The sequence below is a fragment of the Sturnira hondurensis genome, unplaced genomic scaffold (assembly GCF_014824575.4).
Source record: "Sturnira hondurensis isolate 20B ecotype Veracruz unplaced genomic scaffold, ASM1482457v3 Scaffold0001304, whole genome shotgun sequence".
Taxonomy (NCBI): domain Eukaryota; kingdom Metazoa; phylum Chordata; class Mammalia; order Chiroptera; family Phyllostomidae; genus Sturnira; species Sturnira hondurensis.
The window spans coordinates 5304432-5317679 of NW_028073935.1; the positions used below are offsets into that span (position 1 = coordinate 5304432).

Consider the following 13248-nt stretch of genomic DNA (forward strand, 5'->3'; position numbering starts at 1 on the left):
CTGAGTGTGTGTGATGAGGACAGAAGTAGTCAATGCAGTGAACATTGTAAGAATTTTACCCCTGAGTCAAATCGTAGTGTCCAGCGAAAGAGTCAGCTTGCAGACAGCCACTATGAAAGTGGAAAAGTCTTTGACCAAATTTCAAATGACAATACTCATCAAGTTTTTCCTTTTGAGGAGAAGACAGACAAACAAAGTAAAAATATCCAATGCTTAAAGCAATCTTCAAATAGCACTGAAGAAACAAATAATTGCTCTCAGGGAGAAAGTTTGCAAATATTTACCATGTAGGAAATTCTTCAATCAAATATCAAATATAGCTCTGGCTGGTGTAGCTCAGTGGATTGAGTGCGGACGGGCCTGCGGGTGGGCCTGCGAACCACACGATCGCAGTTCGATTCCCAGTCAGGACGCATGCTTGGGTTGTGGGCCAGTTCCCAGCAGGGGACTCATGAGAGGCAACCATACACTGATGTTTCTCTCCTTCTCTCCTTCCCTTCCTCTCTAAAAGTAAATAAATAAAATTTAAACAAATATCAAATCTAAATACAGTTAACAAAAGACATCCCACCAAAGAACATAAATGTGAAAACTGTGGTAAAACAGGTCACTCGTTTTCAGGTGGAACTCTACATAAAATAATTTATCCTGGACAGAAGCCTGAATTTTTTAAAGAATATGGCAAAGTGTTTTGTATTACATCAACCCTTTCTAATTATCACACAGTTCTCATGGGATACAATCCTGGTAAATGTAGAGAATGGGCTAAAACATTTAGCCAGTCCTCAAATGTTAATGATAATCAGAAAATTCATACAGGAGAGAAAATTTTCAAATGTAGTAAATGTGGCAGTGTGTTTAGAAAGCCCTATAATATTCCTCAGCATTACAGAATTCATACAGGTAAAAACTCTCCTATGTGTAGAAAATGTTGGAAAGCATTTAGGAGGTCTTCAAACCTTACACAACCTCTGAAAATTCATGCTGAAGAAAAGCCTTATGAATGCAGACAATGTGGCAAAGCCTTTAGGTGGTCCTCACACCTTACACAACATTGGACAACTCATACTGGAAGGAAGCCTTATGAGTGTATACAATGTTGCAAAGCATTTACATGGTCCTCAAACCTGAGGTGCCATCAGAGAGTTCATACTGGTGAAAAGCCTTACGAATGTACAAAATGTGGGAAAACCTTTAGCCAGACCTCATACCTTACTAAACTTAAAAAAATTCATACTGAAGAGAAGCCTTATGAATGTACTCAGTGTGGCAAAACATTTAGGTATCAGCCAACACTTACTCAACATCAGAAAATTCATACTGGGGAGAAGCATTATGAATGTACAAAATGTGGCAAAACTTTTAGCCGGACCTCATACCTTACTAAACATAAAAAAGTTCATACTGAAGAAAAACTTTATCAATGTACTCAATGTGGCAAAGTCTTTAGGTGGCAGTCAGCACTTTTTCGACATCAGAAAATTCATACTGGAGAGAAGCACTATGAATACACAAGGTGGCAAAGCCTTTAGGCATCAGACAACACTTACTCAGCATCAGAATATTCACACTGGGAAGAGGCCTTATGAATGTACACAATGCGGCAAAGCCTTTAGGCAGCAGTCAACACTTACTGAACATCAGAAAATTCATACTGGAGAGAAGCATTATGAATGTACACAATGTGGCAAAGTCTTTAGGAGGCAGTCAGCACTTTTTCAACATCAGAAAATTCATACTGGAGAGAAGCCTTATGAATGTAGTCAGTGTGGCAAAACCTTTAGGGACCTATCTACACTTAGTAAACATCAGAAAATTCATAGTGAAGAGAAGCCTTATGAATGTACACAGTGTGGGAAAGCCTTCAGCCAGATCTCACACCTCACTCAACATCAGAAAATTCACACTGGATAGAAGCCTGGTGAATATACTCAATGTGGCAGTCTTTAGCTCGACCTCAACCCTTACTCAGTGTCAGAAAATTTATGTTGGAGAGAAACCTTGTATATGTGAAATATGTGGTAAAGCCTTTAACCTGTACTATAACCTTTCTCAGCATCAAAAAATTCATATATCAGAGCAACCTTGTAAGTTTTGTGCATCTGGTAAAGCATCTTTACAGCCCTCAAACCTTATGCAACAACAAATAATTCACAGCAAAGGTATGCCTTATATTGTACCTTATGTGGTATAGGCTTTAACCAGTCCTCAATGATCATTCATCATAAAGTATATTTGTACTGTATTGAAGCCTTTTAAATGTGCATAATGAGATAAAGCTTTTAGCCACTTCCAACCCTTACTAAAATTCAGAGAATTTATACTGGAAATAAGGCTTATAAATGTGGACTAGGTGACAAAACGCTTTGACATCAGGTCACGTGTACTGGAGAAGAAACCATGCAAAAGTAGTATATATAAGTGTTTTAGTCATCAGAGCTGCCTTACCCAATATGAGAGACATCCATCTGGAGAAAAACTAGAAATGTAGAAGCTATGGCAAGATGTTAGTTTACATTCAAAACATATCGAACATTTAAAGCACTTTCTTTCAACATTCACTATTTATGAGGCATATAAGAATACTCAGTATAAAAAAAAGATTAGAAGGGAAATTGTAGAAAATGGTATAGGTGGACCTGCAGCCTCATTATGTATCAGGGAGATGCACACTGGGGTGGATATCTACATTCATAAAGAATGAATGACTTGTGAAATTACACAATTCCCGTAACCCCAAAGAATTTACTTGTGAAAGTGGCTTGAAAGGTGTAAAAATTCAGGGAGGTATGTATGGGGAAAAAAATTCTCAAAACATTATAATTCACATAATGATAGGTTCCAGGTATTGCTCTAAATCAGAATAATTACTATGGAGAATCATCCAAAGTTTAAAGAACATCAATCAGTACTTTTCAGTGTGCTTCAAAATATCAAGGGGATGGAGTGTAGATATGTATAATTACTCAGAATTTTAACTATAATATATTGACAGCATTTAAAATATTTGGGGGAGTAAATATGAAAGTGATTCCAGTCTCTTATCAGTTGATGCTACTATGTTTTTATTCCTGGTGTGTGTGAAATCAGTGTGGTGATGTTGGTTCCTTAATAACCTGTGAACTCTTATATATTAGGTGAGCTTCACTCATAATTACATGTGTATATAAGATTGAGGACACTAGAATGCACAATGTATTAAAATAAATGAAGTTGCTGATTTTAGGTTACAGAGGATTTTGTTTATCTCATGAAGAAAGGCATGCTATTTTACTTTATAGTAAGACACAGGGACACGTACATTTTAAGTAATTTTGTAAACCTCCCTTTAAAGAAAATGTCAATTTATTAAAATTCTGATGTGTATTTATGATAGTCATATTTGAATGTTAGTTGATTTGTTTGGATATAAAAGCTATCAGTGATATGTGAGGGAATATGGACAGATCATCCGTGTTTGCTCAACAGCCTTCACTTAGAAAACCAAAGAAAACTGCTCTATGGGATCATAATGTACAAGAACAGTAACACTCCCCAAATGTTTGCAATGATTGTGTTGATAAATAGGAACACAATTGTATTGTGATTCTTTATTTAGATGATGTATTAATTTATATTTTTATTAATAGAGGTGAATGTACTGGAAAAAATATATATATTTTATTGATTATGCCATTACAGTTGTCCCATTCGCCCCTTTCATTCTCCTCCACCCTGCACACCCCTTCCCCTGACATTTCCCGCCTTTCCCTGTCCATGCGTCATAAGTTCTTTACCTAATACATTTCCTACGCTACTCTTGCCTTCCCCCTGTCTATTTTCTCCTCACTGTCTATGCTACTTATTCTCTGTACCTTCTCCCCCCTTCTCCTCTTGCCACTCCCCTATTGCTAACTCTCCATGTGATCTCCATTCATATGGCTCCACTCCTGATCTAGCTGTCTACTTAGTTTGCTTTTGTTTCAGGTGTGGTTGTTAATAACTGTGAGTTTGCTGTCCTTTCACTGTTTATATATTTTTTTAGATTTTATTTATTTATCTTTAGAGAGGAAGGGAAGGAGAGGAGGAGAGAAATATCAATGTATGGTTGCCTCTCATGTGTCCCCTGTTGGGAACTGGCCTGCAACCCAGGCATGTGCCCTGACTGGAAATTGAACCAGATCGTGTGGTTCGCAGGCCTGTGCTCAATCCACTGAGCTACACCAGCCAGGGCTCACTGTTTATATTTTTTATCTTCTTTTTCTTAGATAAGTCCTTTTAACATTTCATATAATAAGGGCTTGGTGATGATTAACTCTTTGAACTTTACCTTATCTGAGAAGCACTTTATCTGCCCTTCTATTCTAAATGAAAGCTTTGCTGGACAGAGCAATCTTGGATGTAGGTCCTTGCCTTTCATGACTTGGAATACTTCTTTCCAGCCCCTTCTTGCCTGAAAGGTCTCTTTTGAGAAATCAGCTGACAGTCTGATGGGAATTCCTTTGTTGGTAACTGTCTTCTTATCTCTTGCTGCTTCTAGGATTCTCTCCTTCATTTTAATCTTGGCTAATGTAATTATGATGTGCCTTGGTGTGTTTCTTCTTGGGTCCACCTTCTTTGGGACTCTCTGAGCTTTCTGGATTTCCTGGAAGTCTATTTCCTTTGCCAGACTGGGGAAATTCTCCCCAAAACTAGTAAGTTTTCCACTTCTTGCTCTTCTTCTTCCCCTTCTGGTACCCCTATAATTCGGATGTTGGAATGGTTAAAGATGTCCCGGAGGTTCCTAAACCACTCCTCACTTTCTGGAATTCTTGTTCATTCTTTTCTGTTTGGTTGTGTCTTTCTTCCTCTGGTCCACTCCCTTGATTTGAGTCCCAGTTTTCTTTCCATCACTATTGCATTTCCTGTGCATTTTGCTTCATTTCACTTAGTGTAGCTTTCATTTTTTCATCTAATTTGCGACCAAAATCAACCAGTTTTGTGAGCATCCTGATCACCAGTGTTTTTTTTTTTTTAAGATTTTATTTATTTATTTATCTTTAGAGGGGAAGGAGAGGGAGAGAAACATCAGTGTATGGTTGCCTTTCGTGTGTCCCCTGCTGGGAGTTGGCCTGCAGGGAACCGGCCTGCAACCCAGGCATGTGCCCTGACTGGGAACCAAACAGCGATCCTCTGGTTCGCAGGCCTGCGCTCAATCCACTGAGCTACACCAGCCAGGGCCAGGGCCACCAGTGTTTTGAACTGTGCATCTGATAGGTTGGATATCCCTTGGCCACTTAAAAGTATTGGTTCTGGGGCTTTGATTTATTTTTCTGTTTGAGCCATAATTTTTTGGTGTGGTCCTGCCTGTTACGTATGAGGGGCAGTGGCTTAGGTGTTCATCAGGACAGAGCAACCCAGTTGCTGGGTTGTGATGCTGTATGTGGGGGTGGGATCAGAGAGGGAATAATGGCGCTTGTTCTGCTCTCTCTTGGATTTCGGTCCCCTCTGCTGCTTCCCACAAGCAAATTGGGGTCTTCTGGTGCTGATTCGTAGGTGGGTGGGCTTGTGTACGTTCTGGGACCTTGTGGGTCTCTCCAACGAACTCTCCTGTGAGGCTGGGAGATACTGCTGGCACCTCAACCTCCACAAGTTTTTTGAGTTGGTGCTTTTAGGCTTTATTTCCAGTCTCTGGGGTCCTGGGTTGCTTGGTCTGTCTCACTGCCCATTTTTGCCTTGTTTATCTGCACATGAATGTGTGGCCAGGTCAGCCAACTGCCTTGCGCACCTCACTGGGTTTGCTTGTTTCCTCCCCTCGGCTGGGTCTGGCAGCCACTGCCTTTTCCTGCTGCGATTCCTCCTTGCCGGCGCAGACTCAGCCCGTCTTACCTGTCTGGATGAATGGTTCGTTGTTGTCGGACTTCAGTACAGTTCAGTTTTCTGTCTTTTCTGGTTGTGTTTTTGTTTCTAAATCTTTGTTGTCCTTAAATTTGGTTGTGCGAGGAGGCCGAGTGTTTCCATCTATGCCTCCATCTTGACCAGAATTCTTTACTCTTTATTTCTTGATTAGTCTTATTAAAGGTTTGTCAATTTATGTTTTCAACGAACCAGCTCTTGGATTCATTGATCTTTTGAATCAGTTTTTAAGAGCACTGATTTTTTTATAGATTTTATTCACTTATCTTTAGAGGGGAAGGGAAGGAGAGAGGGAGAGAAATACCAATGTATGGTTGCCTCTCATGGGTACCCCATTGGGAACTGGCCTGCAACCCAGGCATGTGCCCTGACTGGGAATCAAATCTCGATCCCTTGGCTTGCAGGCTGCGCTCAATCCATTGAGCTATACCAGCCAGGGCTGATGTTTATTATTTGTTTTCTTTTACTCACTTTGGGCTTTTTAAAATTTTTTTCTACTTGAGTTCTTTTAAGTGTAAAGTTGTATTGTGCCCTGACTGGTGTGGCTTAGTGGATTGAATGCCCACCTGCGAACCAAACAGCCTCCAGTTCAATTCACAATCAGGGTACATGCCTGGGATATAAGCCAGGTCTTCAGTGGGGGTGTGTGAAAGGCAATCACACATTGATTTTTCTCTCCCTTTCTTCCTCCGTCCCCACTCTTTAAAAATAACTGAAAATAAAAAGTTGGATTGTTTATTTGAGCTTTGGGTTGTTTTTTTGAGACAGGCATTTAATACTATTAATTTCTGTCTTAGGATTGCTTTCCCATTTTCCCACAGATTTTGGGTGGTTGTGTTTTCATTGTCATTTGTTTCAAGGTATTTTTTTTGTTTCTTCCTTAATCTCATTGTTGACCCATTCATTTTTAATAACATGTTATTTAGCTTCTGTGTCTTTATGTGTTTATCAGTGTTCTTTTTGTGATTCATAGTTTGATAGCATTGTGGTAAGAGAAGATAAGATGCTTGATTCGACTTAAGTCTTTTCAGATTTATTGAGATTTGTTCTGTGTCCTTATATGTGGTCTGTCCAAAAAAATATTCCATGTGCAAATGATAAGTATGTATATTGTACTGCTTTGGGGTGAAATTGTCTCAAGATATCAATTAAATCCATTTAATCTAGTGTATTGTTTAAGGCTCCTGTCTCCTTGTTGATTTTCTGTCTGGAAGCTCTCTCCATTCAAATCAGTGGGATGTTAAAATTCCAACTGTAACTGTGTTTCTGTTACTCCTTTTATGTCCATCAAGATTTGCTTCACATATTTAAGTGCTCCTATGTTGGGTGCATAAATGTTTGCTAGGGTTACATCTTGTTGGATTGTTCCCTTTATCATTTTGTAGTACCCTTCTTTGTCTCTTATGATAGCCTTGGTTTTAAAGTGAATGTTGGATATAAATATTGGTATCCCAGCTTTTTTTCCCTTTCCTTTTGCATGACATGTCTTTTTCCATTCTTTTACTTTTAGTCTGTATTTATCTTTCTATCTGAGATGGAGGCATCATATACATAGGTCTTCTTTTCTTTTCCATTCAGCTACCCTATGTCTTTTGGTTGAAGCATTTAAGCCATTTACACTTAAGGTGATTATTGATAGATACATATTTAGTGCCAAGTTATTGTTAGCCCATTTTCCTGTTTTTTTCTTGTTTTTCTTGTTGTTCTTCCTCCTCCTCCTCCCTTACATCTTCCTCCTCCTCCTCCTCCTCTTCCTCTTCTTTTCCTTTCTTTAGCATTTGTTGCAGTTCTGATTTGGTGTTAAAAACTTCTTTAACTTTTTCTATTCTGGGAAGCTTCTTATTTCTTCTTCAACTTTAAATGGTAGCCTTGCTGGGTAAAGTAGCCTTTGTTGTAGATCCTTGCTGTTCATCACCTTGAATATTTCATACCACTCTCTTCTGGCCTCAAATGTTTTTGTTGAGAAATCAGATTATAGTGTAATTGGTGCTTCTTGTATATAACTACCTGCTTTTCTCTTGTGGCTTCAAGGATTCTCTCTTTGTCTTTAAGCCTTGCCATTTTAATTATGAAGTGTTTCAGTGTAGGTCTCTTTTGGTCCAACTTGTTTGGGACTCTGAGCTTTCTAGACCTGTGTGTCTTTTTTCTTCACTAGATTAAGGAAATTTTCAGTCATTATTACTTCAAATAGTTTCTGGGTCCCTGTTCACTGTCTTCTAGTTTTCCAGTGATGTGATGTTGTTACATTTCATGTTATCGAAAATGTTTCTTAATCTCTCCTAATTTTTAAAAATTTCCTCTTTTCTTTTTGCTGCTCTGCCTGTTTTCCCCCCTACCTTATCTTCCCAATCACTCTCATCTAAAATACTGTTATTCCTTCCAGTCTATTATTTCAGATACTGCATTTCTTATTTTTGACTCATCCTTTTATATGGTTTCTATGTCTTTTTTCAAGCTGTTGAGTGTCCTTATAATTATTTCTCTAAATTCTCTAGATGATAAATTGCTTGCCTCCACTTCATTTTTCTCCTAGAGAATTCTCTTATTCTTTCATTTGGGGTCTGTTTCTTGGTCTTCCTATTTAGGCTGCTTCTTTGTATTTGTTTCTATATATTAGGTAGATTTTCAAAAACTCTGGTTCAGTTCTTTGTCAGGTTTTGCTTGTGACTGGTCATGGGCAATCTCTTTGGAGCTATCAGAAATCCACGCCCTCTCCTTTGCCTGTGTGTATGCTGAAAGAACAAGGCTGCACAGTAAGGCCTGTATTTACCAGCACCGAGCTGGAGGAGGGCTAGCTAAAGTCCCAGAGCTCCCAGAGAACCAACCTAGTTGTTAAACTAAATTGGTGATATAGCCTCAAGTTGTACCTATTAACTAGGCTTAAGCTCCACAGGCTAGGGTAAGAGTAATTCCTGTGGGTGAGTCCATTGCTTTCCCTCAGGCTGATGCCACTTGGAGAAGAGTGCTCTGCTTGAGAAAGATGGCTTCTGCAGTATAGGGAGTGACTCAGCACAGAGTTTCTGGAGGCTGTTCCTTCAGTTCTTTCCCCAGAGTCACCAGCCCCAGACTCTCCTTAAGTATCTGTGGCCCACACTACCTTGCCTCTGCTGAAGTCTAGGGTAAGTGGCTGCACGTGGAATTTTGTGAGTTAGCCCTTTAAGAGGCTCTCTGTGTCTCCAGCCGTCTCTCCCTGACTGACAGAAATCCTGCTGCAGGATGCTATCTGGGTTCCTTTCCTGGTTCTGGTGCTACATGCTGGGGAGCCCAGCTTGGGGTTTAGACCCCACACTTCTCAGAGGGAACCCCCTGGTTGCTGAAATATCCCTCCTGAATTTACCTGCCACCCACGGGAGGCCAATCAGTCCTCTCCCACCTCCTTTACACTCCCTACCAGTCATGTTGTGGTGATGTGGTTTCTTCTGTGTGTCCTTGGTTATAAGGCTACTCTCCAGCTAGTGTTTAGTTGGTTATTCAGGACAATCTCTCTACAGTTCAGTTGTAATTCCAGATTGGTCCTGGGAGGAGATTAGTGTAGCTTCCACTTACTCCTTCCCTGTCTTGGGTCCCTCCATGCATTGATTTCCATGTTGCAGTAGCTAATGTCTTTTTCTTTTAAGTGTTTAATACTCTATTCTGAATAAGGGTTGGAATTTCATGCTTCTGTCTGTTAGTCATCTTGCTCATAGTTTTGTAACCTTATGCATTTTTATTGCAAGTATTTCAGAATTTCTTTCATGTAGATCTTGTGGTAGTAAATTCTCTTAGCTTTTGTATGTCTGGAAAACAATTTTTTCTTTATATTTAAAGCATAACTCCTGGATATATTTTTTGGCTTGTGATTTCTTCTTTGAATATTTGGTTACTGTATCTCTGAGCTTCAGTTTTTCTGCCAAAAAATTCATTAATCTAATGGGGTTTTCATTGTTACCATTGTCTTTACTGTCATGGGAACCCTTTCCCGGTCATTAATTTTTGACAATTTTAATATAATATGCCTTGGAGAAGGTGTTTGTGGATTGAGATAATTAGGTGTACTCATTAGCTTTTTGAATTTGGGGATCTGATTCTTTCTATAGGTTTGGGAAATTCTCATTGATTATTTCTTTGAATAGGCTCTTGTTACCTTCGCCAGCTCTGTGCCTGCTTGTATACCCGTTACTCTTAAATTGTTTTTTTTGTAATGACTCAGATAGTTCTCATAGAATTCTTTTCTTTTGAGTCGCCCTTCTTCCGCCTGAGTCTTCAATTGCTAAATTACTATTTTCTATATCAGTAATCCCACTCCTCTTTCTAGTCAGCTGTATTTCCTAAACTTGCAAGGAAATTATTTATTTTTTATGTGTTTTTCAGCCCCAGAATTTCTGTTTCAGTCTTTGTCATAGTTTCAGTGTCTTTGGTGAAGTAGACCTTTTATTCATTCATTTTATTTCTGAGATCACTGAATTGCACTTCTGAGGTTTTTGGGTTTTTTTGTATCTCTAGTTATTTCAAAAACTGCGATCTTGAATTCTCTGTTATTTAAATCACACTGTTTCATATTTTAAGTTTATTTTCTTAAAATTTTTCATTTTTTTCCAAGTTCCTTTGTTACTTTGGTTGTTTGTTATGCTCGATGGATTATTTCTGTTAAACATTTTTGGGAATGAAACTTTTTAAAAAAGTTTTTGACATTTCACTGTTTAGCAGGTTGGTAAGTAGACGTCTTTCTTTTGTTTTACATTAGATGGTACACAAGTGCAAGTTTTTTTTTTTTTTTCTTATGTGAACTCCTGTGGCTTCTAGGATCTTTGTGGAGCAGTGTAACCTGGGCCATGGGATGTGCCTGTTATTTCCTGAGGAGGTTGGCAACCCTTCCTCACCTGGGTCTTGGGGCACCGTTCCCATGGATTAAAAGTAGTGGGGTATGGGATTTTTGAGTGGTCTTAGTGCCCTCACCTTCAGGTAGCCAGAAGCTGCCAGTGAAGGAGTTCTGTCTGATTTGACTCAGACTCTACTAGGTTGTGTGGAGATGAGTGCAGGAGGGTTTGGCTGGGGCAATGGTTTTGTGAGAATGTGGTTCTGCTCTTCCCAATGTACTTAGTCATAATGAGTAAAGACCACTTAGGCTGGAAGTTTTCTCAGCCCTTTTGCATCTTCCAAGTGAGGATTTTGCTGCCTGCCAGGACACAGATGTGGGTGGCTTGTCACATTTGAGGAATCCCTTGTCTGGTGGTTTACTGTGGAGCTGTTTGACTTTTTGCATTGTTTCTCTGACCTTTACCCTGGGCCCAGATTCCATGTGTGTCAGCTACTGAGGCTTGATCACTGTTTCTCCCTTTCTGGTTTGTCCAGTGATCATTGTCCTTCACCCCTTCGCTGTTATGGCTTCCACGGGGATAGAAGTGCCCATGGCTTCCGTTTCTGTCCCCTTCTCTCTTATGTCTCTGCCATTAGCTAAGATGTATCCTCCTTCAGATGTCTCAGATGTTTTTCTTTGTTGAGCAGAGAATCCTTTGTGGAATTATAGCTGTGTAACTTGTAACTTCAAGGGAAGAGGTCTGGAGGTCCTCTCATGGCTTCCGTGCTGCTGAACAATATTTTTTTTTCATACCTATTTCTGTGCATGACCATCTCTCCTCCTAATCTGAGAATAATGTCAAATTCGTCCTTTTGGTCTTATAGTGTCTTGCACATAGTACTTGATTAATGGTTGTATAATGTATGAATAGTAGAGGTGCGGTTAAATCCAGGCCATGCTCCTCTCTGGTGTAGAAAAGTAAGTAATTTCACAAATGTTTTTATTTTTTATCGTATAGAGCTTTTCTGCAGCATTAACTTTCCTAAATTCCTAGTTTTTTTGTCAATAAAAATTTGAGGGATTTAAGGCAAATCTGAAAATGGTATTTATGTATATGTACATACATGTATGCGCATACATACAAGGCTTGTCTAGAAAAAGTCCAGCCACAGTTACCGTAACAAAAATGGTTTGCATGAAATCGATGTAACCTGGCAGCCATGGAGAGTGGACTGGAATGCACATGTGTGAACAGTAATGACTTCACTGTACTAGTCAGTGGGGACAGTAGACACCATTGAGTGAGCATGTGTGGGTGTCAAATTAAAAATGACTTAGTGAATAGAGCAACAAATCTGCACCAAATTTTGGGTTAAGCTTGAACATTTCTCCATAGAAACTATTCAGATGCTTCAGAAGCCTCTTAGGGACAATGCAATGAGTGCAGTGCAAATAACAGTGAGGCACAAACACTTCAAATATGGTTGAGAATCTGTTAATAGTGATCCACATTTTGGAAGGCCTGGAGCAAGCAGAACACATGAGAATGTTGAACGCGTATGGGCTGCAATCAGCAAAGATCTGTAACTGACAGTGCAAGAACTGAAAGCTGATCTGGGGATTACAAAGCTACTGTGTCTGAGATTTTGACATGGGATCTTGGCATGAAACATGTTCTGACAAAATTCATTTTGTGGCAGCTGCTGCTAGAGCAGAAGGAATGTAGTGCTACAGTTGCTAATGACTTGAGTCATACATACTGCTACCAGTGAACCAGATTTGGTGCCCTGCAACTTCTGGCTTCTAACAAAACTAAAATAAAATAGCCTTTGAAAGGGAAGAGATTTCAGACCATCAGTGATATTCAGGAAAATACAACAGGGCAGCTGATGGTGATTCCAATAGAGGATTTTACAGAATATTTTGAACAGTGGGCGAGACACTGAGAGAACTGTGTGAGGTCCCAAGGTACCTACTTTGAAGGGGAGTTGGGTATTATTGTCCTATGTACAATGTTTCTTGTGTCTTGTATTTTATTCAATAAATGTCCCTATTTTTCATAGTATATGGCTGGATACTTTCTAGACAGACCCCTTGTACATGTATACATTACTGTTCTTATTTACTAATTTTAATTAACATTTTTTAAAACTAAACTGAAATTTTAAAAAACTGTGTTTCCTGGAGGTATTTAACAGAATCGAACATCATTTCATATCATGTTTATATAGAAGATAAAGAAAACTGATTTGAAAGTATAATATTAATTTTATTCTAACTTCCTGCTCCCCTCATCTCAGGGCCTAGCACAGTGTTGGCTCAGTAAAGTCTTACCTGACTGAACTCAGGAGCATCTGGACTTGAGCGTAGCTTCTGACAGTCTCCTGTTGCATATGGGCAGGAATGTGGCTGCTGATAAAATTAGTGGGTTCACCAAGGTTCGTACAACTAGAAGTTGCCTGGGATTAAATATCCTTTCTTCATGAAGCCTGCCCAGCCTCCAGCCTCACCTCTCTGCCCATTGGCACTTGCCCATTTTTTTTTCAGCCCAGGTCTGAAGTTTGGTAAACTGGTAAGTTAGATGCCAAGATGCATGA

The 13248-nt window shown here is 39.4% G+C and overlaps 1 protein-coding gene across 1 annotated transcript in view; it reads left to right on the forward strand.

Annotated features, from left to right (window-relative positions):
• EXOC2 (exocyst complex component 2) overlaps positions 1-13248 on the forward strand; it is a 273565-nt gene that overhangs the window by 74608 nt on the left and 185709 nt on the right. The window lies entirely within an intron of this gene.